General features: G+C 36.4%; 1 long non-coding RNA gene across 2 annotated transcripts; it reads left to right on the plus strand.

The window, feature by feature from the left end:
- The first annotated feature begins 3,936 nt into the window (after positions 1-3,936).
- LOC108314032 lies at positions 3,937-15,667 on the plus strand. 2 transcript variants are annotated; one of them, XR_001829318.2, is made up of 3 exons: positions 3,937-4,368; positions 13,439-13,628; positions 14,969-15,667. It is a non-coding gene; the product is annotated as an uncharacterized LOC108314032 (long non-coding RNA). The 2 variants fall into 2 exon arrangements; XR_005202501.1 differs by lacking the exon at positions 3,937-4,368 and having other exon boundaries at positions 12,795-13,628.
- Positions 15,668-15,869: the final 202 nt, after the last annotated feature.

The following is a 15,869-nucleotide window of genomic DNA, read 5'->3' on the forward strand; positions in this document are numbered from 1 at the left end:
ATATTTTCTATCTGTGAGGCCAGTACTGTGTGTAGCTGGAACAAATTCATGGCCAAACCTTTACTGGTCTGTATTGTCAGTTAGAAAACATTGACAACAGATTCTTGTCTAGCTGAGAGTACTACAGCTGCAAATATCTCTCATTATGTGGTTATCTGATAATAATGTCTGTATTTGTGTGGCAAATCCTCAGAACATATTAATGTTGTTATTAAAGACTGTGTATGATTTGTAAAGGCACTCTAAAATAACCCAAGAATAACTTCATTTTTAGGATTATTTTGTATATTATTATCATCAAGGCCTAGTTCCTGGAGAGTTTCATTAATAAGTTTTAATAATCACATCAGGTCAATTTGCTGCCCAAAGAAGTCCACTTTATTAGAGTGGTATTAAAATATACTCATTTTCCTAGATTGTCTTATAAACCAAATTGAAGGGTTGCCTTTTGTATTAATTTCTTTTGCAAATAATTGTTTTAGCAAAAATTGCAATAATGTTCTTGTGTTAAGGAAATAATAGCAACTGAATTCTGCTCAATAAGAGATATAAACACTCTATCTATTAAGAGGATTTGTTAAAATGCAAGAATCATTCACTTGGTCTATGAAACTAGGTAAATTAAGTGTTAAGTGGCCCATTAAGCACAAGGAGAAATCTTTGTGCTCTGCGGAGGACAGAAACATAAACAGGGGCACCTATGGTTCATATTAAAATAAAGGTGGATCTGACCTTATAAACACACCTGATTTTGAGGCAGGGTAACATTGGCATTTTTCACTTTCAGCTGACGTTCTTTAGGTCGTCGCATGAGTAAAGATGACATTGTATCCTTCCTCAATCTTAGGTTGCCATTTGAGATGGATGCTTGAAGCAAAGGCCTCACCTGGGGCCGCTTGTGTACCTGCTCTGTCCTCTCCACATGTAAAATTTCTGCTTTTCTTTTATGTATGTAACTGTAACCACAGGCAATCTCTTTCAATATCATCTTTAAAGCCAATTATCTTCTATTATCTGTGTGGAGGGACAATCCTATTCCATAAAATTGTTGTATTGTATTCGTGTCAAGGACAGCAGACCTTTAAGAGATGTATGCTTCAAAATATGCAAGAAACTGTCTTCTGCTTTTGGCCCCATGGACTGTGCAAAGCTGTTTTGCTCACACAGTTTAGCTGGAACATCGCAAGCCTGTACCCTTTTGGAGTTCCAATATGGCCCCTGAAGAAAGGAAATTTAATCTGGTGGAAAAAACATGGGCTTTGAAGTCTGAGAGACCTGGTTTTTGATGCTGTCTCTGCTATTTACATCACAAGCTTATTAGTGACAAGGAGGATTAGTGACAATGCAGGATGTGTCCAGCACCTTTTTTGAGCATTTGATAGATTAAAATCAAATAAGAGAAAACTATCTTGGAAAAATAGTCCCATTTATTTCATTTCAGCTCCCTAATTCTGCAGTTTTAGCATCATTTTATTCGGAAGTACGAGGCGAAGTGATGTCTCCCACTTACATAATTTTACTGTGGATGTAGAGGGGGACAAACTAGGGAGCAAATAGTAAGAATGAAGAAAAATATAGAGAGCCAACAAGATATTACTGAATCATAGCCATGTATTTGTAAGATTCCTTTTAGGCCTGTCACAATAGGAAAGTGGATTTAATTTAGCCTAAGAGGCAGTTGCATTTCTTGTACTTTTACTATCCTGTCTCATGAATAAAAGGTCATTTTGATTATCACAAGCTTGAGTGAAATTTTCCTATGTGGCTTTGAGGAGGGATCCCTGACCTATTTATGTTTAATCTATTTTGGTAACATTACTTATTAAAAATGACATTACGCTTCCAAGGACTTTTCCTGCCAACTTGCTTTTGTTGGTTGCCTATCACATGACTATCACTTTTAGACACTAAATGAAAAGCGTGTGTAGCAAAGCACAGAAATGCACTTCTATTCCGTGTTACCATGGGTAGTGTCCAATATGAAATATGAGTTTTCTTGAAGTAGAACACACTACTTTAATTATTACATGCATTTTGGAAACATGAATATTTAAACAATAAGAAACTTGGAAGCATAGCATAAATTCTTTCTAGCTGGACTCTGACCTAGTCATTTCTCCCACTCCCAGCCAAATCTGGTCTATAAATGCAGACCAAGAGATGAAACACCATGGTAACCTTACATTCATTGGTTCTAGAGGAAAATGCTAAAAAAAAAAAAAAAAAAAAAAGTGGTCACATGAAATAACATCTTTTGTTAGTACTGAGCCCCAAAGTTGCTTAGATTATTTTTTTCCCATTGTCTGTTTTCATTTGAGTGATGGTAGGGGCTTTTGTTATTCACAACTTTTCTTCTGTTCAGTTCTATCTGAGGAGAATGAAATCACGCAAAATATGTGGCTTATTAGAATATTTGAATAGTGCACTTAAGGTTGTAAATCAAGTCTTATTATAATCCCTCCTTAATTGTTTTTTCATATTTTTCCCTTTAGATTTTAACTTTTCAGTGCAAAGATAGATATTATTATACATTTCCAAAGATTAATTGTACTCGTGGAAATGAATAAAACCTTTGCTCTTCATGTAAAACACACACACATATCACACACAAGCATGCACACAACTGGAATGCAAAGGGTAAAGCATTCTTAGGCTTTGGAGAGCATGCCTCTAGCTGTTGTCCTCATGAAGAGTTGTGACCCTGCTAAAGGTTTCATTTCTACATTTCTAGGTAAAAGTAATGAAGGTTTTGACCATCTGCTAGTTTTATTTGTTATTTATTTGTTGATGCTGAAATAAATTTACTTGAGTTCCTGTAATATAAGCTATTGGACATTGAATAAACTGTTATACTAAGCTGTAAGATTTATAATGAGTTTTAAATTAACAGTAATTCTATTTCTGATTATCAGATTAATAATATTTACTAAGAAAAAGAACTCATGTAGGTATAAATAAATTATAAGAGCCAGAAAGCTCCTGATAATCTCAATTTAGTAGTAGTATGTATAATTGACCCTCACTAGCAAAATAGCATCTTTTTATTAGTCTTTTCTCTTTCTGTATAAGAAACTTGTTAAAGACTTTTTTTCATTTAGGGAACACTTTTTAGTAATTGGCTTCCACCAGGCACATCTCTGCTAGATTTGTTTTCTACCTTAATTTGGTCAGGTAACATGGGGGGAAAATGGTCAGGGTACCTAAACAGAATTTGTAACTGAAGTTAGAACTGGGAATATTTTCAATTATTTCATTGAAACTATATATGACTTTTCATAATATTTGTCACTGTTTTCTTTGAGCCAACGAGAATCGAAAATAGGAACCTGTAAAAAACACACTGAACTTTGGTCTTGTCCATCATTGTATCGCAGGATTTCTTGCGTCAAAGAGGATGCTTTCCCGAAAAGACATCACCATTTGTTATGCTTGAAGTGTGCAGTGATATCAAGATATCTTATCACTGTCTACTCAACCTGACAAAGATGTAGAGGAAAAACTTATGATAGCTCCCAGGACCCCAAATTTAAACAATATATTAAGCACTCTTTTGTGAATAAGGCCTGAAGTCAATAGTTTTTAGGGGCAGTTGGGGGCTGTGAGTCAGTAAAGGAAAACAATCATTTGGTTTGCCTCCTAATTGGGATTATCAGTGGCTACAAATATTGAATTCAGATAGGATAATCTGAATACCATATATCCCCCTTCACTTTCAACTTTTTTGTACTCATATTGATACTTGCCAGTAGCAGCAAAGGGAAGAGAAGCCCAGGGCTGGGAAGAAAGTCTATGCAGTAAGTTGGTGCACTTATGCAGCTCAATAAAAATTGATGACCCAATGTTATTTCAAGGACATGTTATTCTAAGTCTGAAAGGAGTGTTGCAACCTAATCCTTATCGTCTTCACTCACCTGCCTGCAATCAAGACTGCTACTAACAAGGAGCTTAAAATGACAGGAAGAGGAATTTAGATTTGAGCCAATGCACAACAACACAACCAGGCTTGTGTACTCTTAAAAATCTTGCCTTCCTGAGTGTGTGTCCCAATAGTATGGAAAATTACATATATGTTTCATCCACACTGATATGTTTTTGTTTTTGACTTAAGACATTAAGGAAATCTGAGACCCTTTGAGCCTTCTTAATCAAATGCTTTAAAAATATCTCAGAGACAATGGATTAAAATAATTGCTGTAGAGGATAAGGGTGGTGGCATGGGACAGTTTTCACAAACTTTTGTAGTCAGAGAGTTTTTGTTTGTTTGTTTGTTTGTTTTTTACCAGAAAAAAACCTGTAAGGAGACCCATGAGGAAAGAGATAGAAGAGGCTGAGCATTGAGAAGTGGGAGGTTACCTGCTACATGTGTTGGTAAGATAGAGGGTATGTTGGCCTGGAAGAGGATTTTCTGATGCTGAGCTTGAGTCCTTCCTCCCTTACCTATGTTCATTGGGAATGCAGAACAGCTGCTCACCACCCATATGATTCCATTATTTAATTTGCCAGCTTTTTTCTGGGAATGAAATAATCCTGATTCCTTTAGGCTTTCATCATGGTATCTGTTTCCCTGCTTTATAATCATTTCCACCAAGTTCTTCTCCAACTCTCCTCACTGCAATTACAACTGGGAGCTCCAGAAGGGAATAGTGTTGCTGAGTGTAATGGGGACACGACTAAGGCTGTTTTTAAAAGCATCCTCCATTGGCACAGTTAAATTACTGTACAGTTTTACTTCATTATGTGGTCTGATTTCAGTAACTGGGTTTAGAGGCGACATTGCCCAAAGAAAGGGAAGTCACCAGTTTTAATTATTGCTTTTTTTTTTTTTAATTTCTGAAAGAGGAAATTTCAGTAGTATTCTGTATTTGTCCTTCATTTTCTTCTGATTTTTTCTATGTGTTAATTTGATCTTCATGGACAAACACATTTTATTCTGCATATTTTAATTGGAGTTAAAAGTGTACTTATGGCTTCTGTTGGTGATGACATTCATTTATTTATCCGTTTATGCACCCAAGACATATGTTTGAACTCCTGGCATGAGAAAAGCTATATTCTAGTTGCTAGGGTTAAAATAGTGAATAGTGAATAAAAATAAATGTAGCACCTAGAGTTTTGTCACTGAGAAAGGTATTATATTAATGCTTATGTGGTTAACAATTGAAATATAAGACAAAAAAGAAAGAGCAAATTTGTATGAGAATATAAAATAAAGGAAAGTTACTGGGGACAAAATGAGGCTTCTCTTGGGAAAACAAGGGCACTGGAGCTGACATTTGATGGATGAGTTAATTGGACAAAGAGGAAAATGTGTCTGCATTCTTTGTAGAGGGGACAGCATGTTCAAAAAGTATTATATATTTATTATACAGTTAGCAGACTTAAATTTGTATTGTCTCCTTTAATTCTTTTAGTTTGAATTAGCTGTTTTCCTCTCATTTTGTCATAGGAGTCCCTCATTTGAGTTTCTATTATATGCTGATCCTGTGTTAAGGGATTTAAATTTTACTGATTAAACAACAAAATTTTGTATTGTACTATACCATTCCTTAGAGCTCCGCTTTGAGTAAAAAATAGCCATTGGCTTTCGCTTTTCATCCTAGACTTTGTTGCACTACTGAACCCTCCATAAATCCCTGTAGTCAAGTCTGTATAGACAGACATTGTCACAGAGGCACTCTGTACTTTTTTCTGCTTTTGGAGAATAGGTGCTAAATTTCCCCAATTTTTAATAAAATTTTATTGAATGGGACAGCCTCCTCGTAAAATGGCGATAAGCATACATGACCCTTCTGCATATCCCAGTAGCTGTATAGTTCTGTTTTGAGCTGCCTGATTGACTCCCTAAATCCCTTCCTAAATTCTTGATTAGTTAAGATTTCCCACATTCCTGACCTTTCCTTGAGTTCTGTAGTCCCTAAAATTTGACTTCCTCATCCTGACTGTTGGCTACTCTTTAAATATCTTAGTTTGGAGCCCTGATTGACAATCCCTGCATGGTTGTTCTTCAAGCACGTAGTGAATGTTACATTCTCATGTGCCCTATCATTATGAGTTTGTTTGGTATCTTTTAAATCATTCATAGAGAAAAAATGCAAGAAAATCAAACAAAATAGATAATATGATATAGAACAATGTTTAAAATACGGTCCTTCTCTTCAAAAAAGAAGGACTTACAATAAAAGGATTTTCATTTTCAGTGGCAATACCTTTGATTATTAAGGATGTTCATCACCTCCCTTTGTGAGGCAGGAAGAACGAACTTATCCAAATCATTCATTTTGTTATGAAAAGAATATTTTACTCATTTCAAGTGGGCACATTCATTCTTCCACATTGAGCTCTGTGAACTCTTAGGTGATATGAGGATACTAATTAAATCAAGGTAAGTCCTAATTCTTTAGTGTCCCTCTCTTCACCCTCCTGCTCCCAGGCTTACCAAGTGATGGACATGACTCATTTCTCTCCGTATTCTATTACTCATACAATTTGACAAATATTCAAACAATATGGCAAAGATTGAGCAGCACTTTTTCTTTTTCTTAACTCTAAGACTTCTTTATGGTCTGTTATCTTCTGGGCCCCCCTTCCTCATGCACCTGTTTCTCTTATTTGCTTTTGAACTTCATTAGAGTTCCCATTATGATAGTTTTCTTCTCTATGAAAGTGCAAAAGAGAAATGAAACATAAATACTATCTTCTCTAAGTAGTTGTAAGGAGTTTGCCAAACTGCCAACATCAAAGGGAACAGTCTCCACAAGACTGCCCTCACCTTGGACACAAATTTCAAGTTCAGAGATTTCCCAAAACCACACTCAGTTTTAAAGATAACCTGCCATTAATGACTCACATAACTCAGGAGAGTGCTATATTCGTGATTAGTTTTATATTGAAAGGAGGCAAATTAGAACTGACCAAAGAAAGAGATACACTGGGTAAATTCTGGGAGGCAAAGTTTCCGGTCGTCTCCCAGTGGAATCCTGGATGGCATTACCTCCTCCAGGCTGCTATGTGAGACAACACTCAACGAGTACTGCCCAGGATGGAGCCTCACTTGATCTTCAGTATCTGAAGTTTTTGTGGGAGCTTCATTATGTGGGAATAATTGATTGAATCACTGCCATATTTCTAGCTCTCCTGCCTCCCTGGAGGTTGGGCTGCTGATACCATGTGTTCCAAGGGGTCCACCATAAATCACCTCATTAGCATAAACTGTTCAGGTGTGCTTGAGGGTTTGTTATGAATGACAAATACACTCCTATGGTGCAGAAGTTCCAAGGGTGTAGCGGTCACCTCCTGAAAGCCAGGGGCAAAGGCCAGACCTATTTTTGGACTAAGGCCAAATTCCTTCTTACACAGTAGTTAATATAAGAAAATCTGTCACTCTTTTAACTAGCATATTTATATATTAATGTGTATTATATATCTAAACATAATATATTCTATTTATAGTATATAAATATATATAAAATGAGATAGTGATATATGTGAAAATGATCAATTGTTTGGATTATAACCTTTGAATGATATTTTCTTTTGAAGGATCTTTCATGCAGTCATGGAACAAAGCGAAGTAGGTCACCATTAGAGGTATCTTTATATATACAGTATCAGCACACCTACCTTAACCTCATTTTGTGGAAGATGCCTCCAAACCTTTCATTTATTTATTAATTGTATGGGTCAAGATGGCCAGGGGAAGACCTATGTTAATTCTAGCTAAATAATTATAAGCTTGCTTGGCTCAGAGTACGGTGAAGTTTATACACCAGACTAAACTATATTATTGGTACAGTTAATTAGAAATCAAACGGCAACAGGGGGCCTAAGGTAAAAGATCATCCTAGAGCGCAGTAACACTGGGGAACACCGCGGGGTGGTTGCAGAGCAGGGAATGCTGCTCTGGTCCCATGAATGCCTTCTCAACATGGAGACTGCATGAGGGCCTCGTAAAGAGGGCTTATGCAAAGATCTCTGAGAAGGGAGGTGACCTCTGCTCACAAGATCTGGGAGGGTCTTTGCAGATGGGAGCTGGCAAGGAGGAGAAAAGCCTTGCAGGGCAGAGATTATGGACCACCTCAGGCTCTGCCTAGGTTCTCAGAATATGGAGTGATTTGAATTACTCTATGTCCTCAATGCTCAGGAGGTAAAAGCCCCTTGATGCACTAGGTGTGGTCAGACCCCCTTGACTCCTCATCTGCTATGCTTCTGATGCAGCTGCACCCTGATAATAATTGGTGGTAAACTCAGAGTACTAGTTTACATGTCTTAGAAGGATCTCAAGTGCTGTTAAATGCTCGGAGCACTAGTTTAGCATGTCTTAGAAGGATCTCAAGTGCTCTCCACCTGGCTGTCGTACCTACCCCTTCATCCTCCCCTTCCACGCCCATAAGATCAGTGACGTTATGCACGTAATAAAAGTGTTTGGAGCCCAGAGCTCGGGGCCAATGCGGTTCCCACGCTTGTGTTGGTCCCCTGGACCCATGCTGTAAATTCTACTCTTGTGTTTCATTTTAATTCCTTTTCTCAATCCCTCGTCACTGCCGGGACTAAGAGTACCCATGTACGAGCCTGGGCTGGTACCCAACAAACTGGAATTATTTCATTCCTTTACAATTTAAAATTTATTAATTGAGAATCTAGGGTGGGTCAGGCACTGTGTTATACATTTTGTATAACATGAAAACAACATGGTTTCTGTCTTTGAAGAGCTACCATTCTATTGTGGAGGCAGTGAGAAAAATTGTAATACAATACCATAAATGCTATACTAGTTATGAACCAGGTCCTGTGGGAACTAAATGTAAGTACTTTCATTGAATTTGTGGGCAAGAAGTAGAATCCTGGAAACAAGTTTCTATGTCTGTCATGTCGTATGTATAGTACTGGACAAATTCCAGTGTTAAAATTAAAGTTTAATTATATAAGTTGGCATAAAGTTTTCATCTGCGTAGCCACTAAAATAGAAGTTGCTATTATATTTAATAGCTCCTTTTAAAAGCACCAAACTGTTTTATTTAACAAAAAAATCACAATTATATTTTTTCATCAACTGCCAACAAAGTTTTCTGTTTGTATCATATTTCCAAGGAATTTCATCTTGTTACTAAGTTGTTTTGAGGGCAAAGTTTTTCTAATTTTGTCCTTACTACATTCTCCTTAGGAGGAGAAAAATCAGAATTCTCCTTTCTGGTCGTCTATGAAATCTAATATCTTGTTAGCTTTGTAATCATGTTTCATTAACTTCCCCAAGTACATGCAAAATACTCTGAGAAACTGCACATTTCAGACCTATATAAGAAGGGAATCATATATTTTGACCTTTAATATATGCTTAACATTTATTATATAATATTTTATTCTTTTGTTATTTCATACATTAAACCTTCAACAGTTTCAAGTTCTAGCAATAAGATAAAAATCCTTGAAAAAAAGTTAGTAGTTACTCAGATATTATTGAATATAGAAATATGAATGTATCTCACTAAAAATATATTCTTCTAGAAGACTTTCCAAACAAATTATATCAGGATAATGTAAGATAATGACAGGAAATATTGGAGAAGGTACTCTTCCAAGGACTTAGCATGTAATAACTTACTTAACTTTCTTAACAATGAGATACATATTAGTCTTACAAATTCTTTCTTAGCAGGGTCTCTAAAATATATGCTTGTTCCTCTATTTTTGATTCAACCTAAGAGCCAAATAATAAGAAAATATTATTGTCCAAAACTTGGAAGCATGGGAAAAGATAACTACGCGACTTGCATTGTTAAGTGATGGCATTTTCTAACAAGCTCACCTAAAGGTCTTCTGTCTTAAGTATGTATGTAACTTTCCTTGACTTGTTATTTACTGGTATCCATGACAACAGTTTATAGCTTTGTAAGCACAGATCTTAATTTGCAGAAAGCCAAGAGGGTGCACATGTTTATTTTTCTAGTAGTAATGGAAATAGTTTCAGCCCAGTAAAAAAGATCACCTCAAAGTTCATGGTCTCTGGCCCTGTCAGACAGTACTGTTTTTGTTGTTGTTATTCTAGTTTAGCAATCCCATTCCAGTTTCCCTTCTTTCATTGACTCTATATACATGGGTCAGTATGTTTTAGTAAAATGGCCAGCCAAAAAATGCCCTTTGCATCTTGCTGATTTCCTTAACAAATTCCATAAAACTTCAATTGTGCATCTATATGAGAATTATGTTGTCTTAAGATTTTGAAAATTATGTTTGACAACAAATGACTACTTTCTTGAATTCTTACTGCATTAATCCATTTAGGCTGCTATAACAAATACTAATAAACTAGGTGGCTTGTAAACAACAAACATTCATTTTTATAGCTCTGGAGGCTGGGAAGTCCAAGACCAAATGCTGATGGATTAGTTTCTGGTGAAAACCCATTCCTCATACACAGTGCCTAGCTGTGTCCTCACATGAAGGGTAGGCCTAGCTAGCTTCACAGGTCTGTTTTATAAGAGCACTTATCCAATCATGAGAGCTCCACTCTTGTGAACTTATCACCTACCAAAAGTTCCCACATTTTAATTCCACTGCCTTTAGGGTTAGGATTTCAATAAATTTTGTGGAGATAAATGTTCAGATTGCTGCACCTGTTAACAGGTTAACTCTCCTATAATGTATGCCCCAACTTGCTATCAATCTCGTATTTCACTTTTTTTGTTGTTGTTGTTTTGAGACAGAGTCTCACTCTGTCGCTCAGGCTAGATGGAGTGCAGTGCTGCAATCTCAGCTCACTGTAACCTCCACCTCCCAGGATTGAGTAATTCTCCTGTCTCAGCCTCCTGAGTAGCTTGGATTACAGTTGCCTGCCACCATGCCCGGCTAATTTTTATATTTTTAGTAGAGAAGAGGTTTTGTCATGTTGGCCAGACCGGTCTTGAACTCCTGACTTCAGGTAATCCACCTACCATGGCCTCCCAAAGTGCTGGGATTACAGGCATGAGCCACCATGCCCGGCCTTATATTTCACTTCTAACCCAGTTCCAAAACAAAATAAAACTATTGCCCACCAGCGCAAGCCAGGATTCATTGTGAAATTCCAGACACTCTGTGTTAGATTTTCAGGACTGCCATAACAAACTGTCACAAACTTGGTTTCTTAATACAATGGAAACTTATTCTTTCACAGTTCTAAAGGAAAGAAGTCCAAAATCAAGGCCTTAGTATTACCATGCTCCCTCTGTGACTCTAAGGGAGAATCTGTTTATTTTTATTATTTTTCTTTTTTTGCCTCTTTGTGCTCTGGGAGCTATTAGTATTACTTAACTTGTGGCTGCAAAATTCCAATTTCTGCCTCTATCTGCACCATACCTCCTCCTCTTCTGTGTTCTCTCCTCCCTGTCTGTCAAATATCCTTCTGCCTTACTCTTATGACATCTGTCATGGCATGTAGGGTCCACCCATACAGTCAAGGATGATCTTTAAATCTCAAGATCCTTAACTTAGTTATATCTGCAAAGATCCTTTCCCCAAACAGTTAACATTCAGAGGTTCTGGGAATAGGAGGGAATTAGGATATGTCCTATCTTTTGGGGGGCTACCATTCAACCCATTATACTGCCATATCCGGCCCCAGTTCAACTCTCCGTGCTTACCTCCAAGTATTTCCTGATAAGTATTTCTGTTTATTTCTTGATCCCTCTCCTATCCATAACCCACAGACTTTACTCTTTACAGCTTGTTGTTTTTATTGATCATATAGTTTCTCTGTCTAGAACAGCTTCCCTCTCCTTTAATGTGTCTAGTGTCTTAGCTTCCTTCAAGCAGGTTTCCCCTGTCCCCATCCCCAGCTTTCCTCATTCCAGGCTGAGTCTAGTGCTTTCTCGGCTGCTGTCACTGCACTGTGAACATACTTTTATTGTTGCTTTCTGAATTTCACTGGCTTTCCCCTTCTGTATACATCTGTATACTCCATCAGTCTTTTTCTCAAACAGCACAAACTGTGTACAACCTCACTCAGTTTCTGTCCATAACAGTCATTTACTAAGAGTTATTAGATCAGTCTCTAACTTAAAACCTACCTGTTCTTAAAATTTAGCCTACAACTTTCTTTACAATAAAAAAAATCTAGCATGTGAATTATAATTTATTTTGTGTTCTGGTAATTCCTCAGCTGTCTTTCTTGTGCTTGCTTGTTTCACTTAAGTTATTAACTTTAGAGAATAAAATTAATGTCTTCTCTGGTAGATGTATTGGGAACATAGAAATAGCTTGCTAGATTTGTTCACTTAATCCCCAGCGGAAACATCAAAAATATACATTGGGAGGAAGATAACCTGACTTAAGTTTATCTTTTACTTTCTCCCCATTATAGAAAGTCAGACTTTACTTCTCAACAGTTTAGTAATGGTTTCGAACTAAGAAAATTTGTGTTCCTGTTGGAATTTCTAATTTCTAGGTTTTAACAAACTGTCAGCTTTCATAAAGCTGGTTTCTAGAATTTCATTTTCCTTCCCTATTTTATATCTTAATCATAACCACAGTATAAATAATTTGTTGTTTCAAAATCTCCATTCACTCATCCATTTTGTTCTTATTGACCTTGGCTTATGAAATTTGGGTGGAAAGAATCAGTAACTAGGAGAGGAATATTTGAACTTTGATTTTACATTTCAGACAAAGTCCTAACTGAGACTTCAGTCACATGAAAGTATGAAATTATTATCTGCCTACTTTGGGAAAATCACCAGTTTAAAATATAAAAGAATTGTATTGTGTGACGGATTGCTTTAAGAAATTTTATTTTTTATTCTTAACTATTAAATGAATATTTAGGCAATGGAAAATTTTTGTTTTCTATAGCCTTAGGAATGTTAGCCTTAAAATCATTTAAAAAATTCACCTGGTGTCAGGTATCATTAAAAACTCCATATTTGTGCCAGATTAACTGAAAACTTTGGCCCCAGATAAATTGGTGGATTTTGGCCAAGTTTTGGACAAACTTGGGTATTTCTTTATTTCAGCTAGAAAGTACATAAAGCTCTGTGGATTCTTGCTTTCTGACCTAAACCAAGTAAAATTCAACAATTTGGCTATGATTTCCTTTGAGGTTTCATATATTTTTTCAGCTATAAAACGTGAACCCAGGTCAAGAGACATATACTGAAGCCTCAGTTTTAGCAAGAAAATGTTTATGAACTAAAAGTGGAAATTCTACAGAAACTTGGCTGAGGAGAAAACCTTAAAACTGGAACAATTAACTTAGACTGTTTGGGAGAAGTGAATCTTTCATGTAATTTGCTCTCTTTTTTTCTGTTCTCATAGTTTTAACAAGTTTTACACTAACAGGCTTCTATGTTGCATTACAATTTTTTGATAGGATCTATAGCGAAACTTCTCTCATTTTTTTTTCCCTTAATGTTTGGACTCCTTAATTTGAATCACTCTTTTATTTCTTTTTAATGCTATTCTATCATAGGGAACTTAGCAAATTTCTCTCAAGGGCTGAATCAAAGGGAACAGCGAGTGAATCCAGGCAACACTGCCCTCCAAATTATGCTCCCTTGTGAACCCTGTGTTGACCACTTTCTCTGGACAAGGACACAGCTCTGTACCATGCCACAACTCAGGATGAGTTTCTTGTGTTTTGTGGAAATGCTCCCCAAGAGGTGAGGAGGTGACCTCTATCCATCCCCTTTGTCTAGACATCTCAGTCCTGAAGCTCATGATTATTTCTAAAGAGTTTCTAGTTGTTCTTACCAGAAGTGTGTTGAGCCCTTATGCAAATAAGACCTCAAGAGGCACACCTAAACTTGTCTGAAAAGTCTCCTGAAGATCCTTCAAGCAACTTTTCTCTCCTTTCTTTTCTTTTCCCAATAACCTCTTTACTCTTTTCCATGAAGATGTCCTCAGAACAAGGCTGACCTCATCTTAAAAAGAGGAGAGAGGGGAGATAATGCCTGTCAACCTCTATCACAAAATGTTGCTCCACTTACTGATGAATTAATAAAAAAAGTCATCTGTACTGTCTTCTGATGCCCATCATCTGCTCCTGTGAGCCTTATTTCCCACTGTTCTTCTATGTAGTGTATGCTCTAGTCAAAAATTTGACTCTTGCTATCATTCATTAATTCTTTCATCAGTGATTGTTATGAGTGTCTACTATGTGCCAAACAATGTTCTAGCCCCTAAAGATCCATTAAAACAAGTGAAAAAAACCAGACACACTTGATGTTCTCATGGATGCTATATTCTAGCGTGCCCTGGGCATTCCAGCTTTACACCTTTGCTCTTCTTTGGTGGTCACGCCTTAACTATTGCCCAGTCCTAACTTTCAACTGGTCCATATGTTTCAAAGTTGTCTTGAATCTACAAAGTGCCTTAATAATTAGACTTACTTTTAACACTTGCAAGGTTGCAAGGCATAGGATTGAAGTATGAATTAAATCTACATACTATTTATATAAATATTTAAGATACAAGTTTAGCTAAAAACCCTGATAGCTATATAATGTCAAAATTTTAAAAATGTGTAAGACTATGTTGTTTACGTGTCTAAAAGTTGGCCAAGTATCCAAGATTACTAAGTGTATTTTTGAGCATATCTGGTTGTTCTTTGTTGATCAGCTGGCATTGTTTGGATAAGTAATAAAATAAAACATATAATTAACAAATTACCATATGTTTATTTGACATTTTTTCTTGTCTTTATTTTGGCAAAGTCATTAGTCATATTATAATCAATATTTTAAAAAGCATAATACTGTTACATTTTCTGTGACCCCAAGTTAGACAGCGTTTCTTGAGTCATCTAACCGTGTTTTTAATTAAAGCAACATCTAAATCCATATTGTAATGTAAACAACCAGCATCATTGCTCATACATATTGCCTATAGACTTACATATATTAAAGTTAAAAATTTTAAATGTTTAATATTGCAGACTGTTGCTAGTTTCTGTGTGCACCTATTTAAATTTGTCAATTTACTTAAGTATGAATGTGTCCAGATGCCACACCTGGTACCTGTGGAGATGAAGGTGGATGCTCAGCAACAGCTGGGAAAGATGCTTCATTATGCAAGAATCTTTTGCACCCATACTGAGAAGAAGAACTGGACAAGTTAATTAATTTGTGTTTTCTCTTACCTAACTCTTCTGCTGCTCAGATCTTTCCTGAATAACAAAGTCAGCAGCAGCGGGCCTCATGCCATTTTATACCATTCTTATGCAGTCACCTTTTGTTTTGGGGACAAATGACAAGAGGTTTGAAGAGTTGATCATTTTGGGACCTGAAGGAGGTTTGACTTGAGAGCCTGCTTTTAAAACCACAGATTGGATTCCGTTTGCTGGACCCCAGGTGATGGTGTATCCATGTATTCTGTTATAAATTTGGGTATGTATGCTTATAATGTGTGGCACTCTCTAAAGCATGAGGCCCAAAGGAGGATACTCTTCTTACACAGGCCTGAAGGTAATACTTTCTGAAAGAAAATTTACTTGAACTAGGATTCATCTATAATTCTGAAATCCCTAAATACTGCTTTTTTTTTGTAATGCCTAGAAAAGGTGAGAAATACTATAACACTTTGCCCAGATGTCATATCTCCTCATAGAAAAAAAGTAGTATTTTATGAGTATGAAAGATATCTTATTTGTTTTTTCAACCACCATCTGTGCACAACAAATCCAAGGTTATAGAGCGTTAAATTATTTTTAAAAATATTGAACAACTAAACTAAGTACAAAAATGCAAAGAACTGTAATTCATAATCCTTATTTTCTTAAACTTTAGAATAAATTAGATATCTCTGTGAAGGGGCAATTAACAACTACTGCCACCAAATGGCAAATGTGAATTGCAGTGTGGGTGGGAGAAGAATGAGGAAAGGAAGAAGAGTGAGAATCAGTT

The sequence above is a fragment of the Cebus imitator genome, unplaced genomic scaffold (genome assembly GCF_001604975.1).
Source record: "Cebus imitator isolate Cc_AM_T3 unplaced genomic scaffold, Cebus_imitator-1.0 Scaffold146, whole genome shotgun sequence".
NCBI classification, from domain to species: Eukaryota; Metazoa; Chordata; class Mammalia; order Primates; family Cebidae; genus Cebus; species Cebus imitator.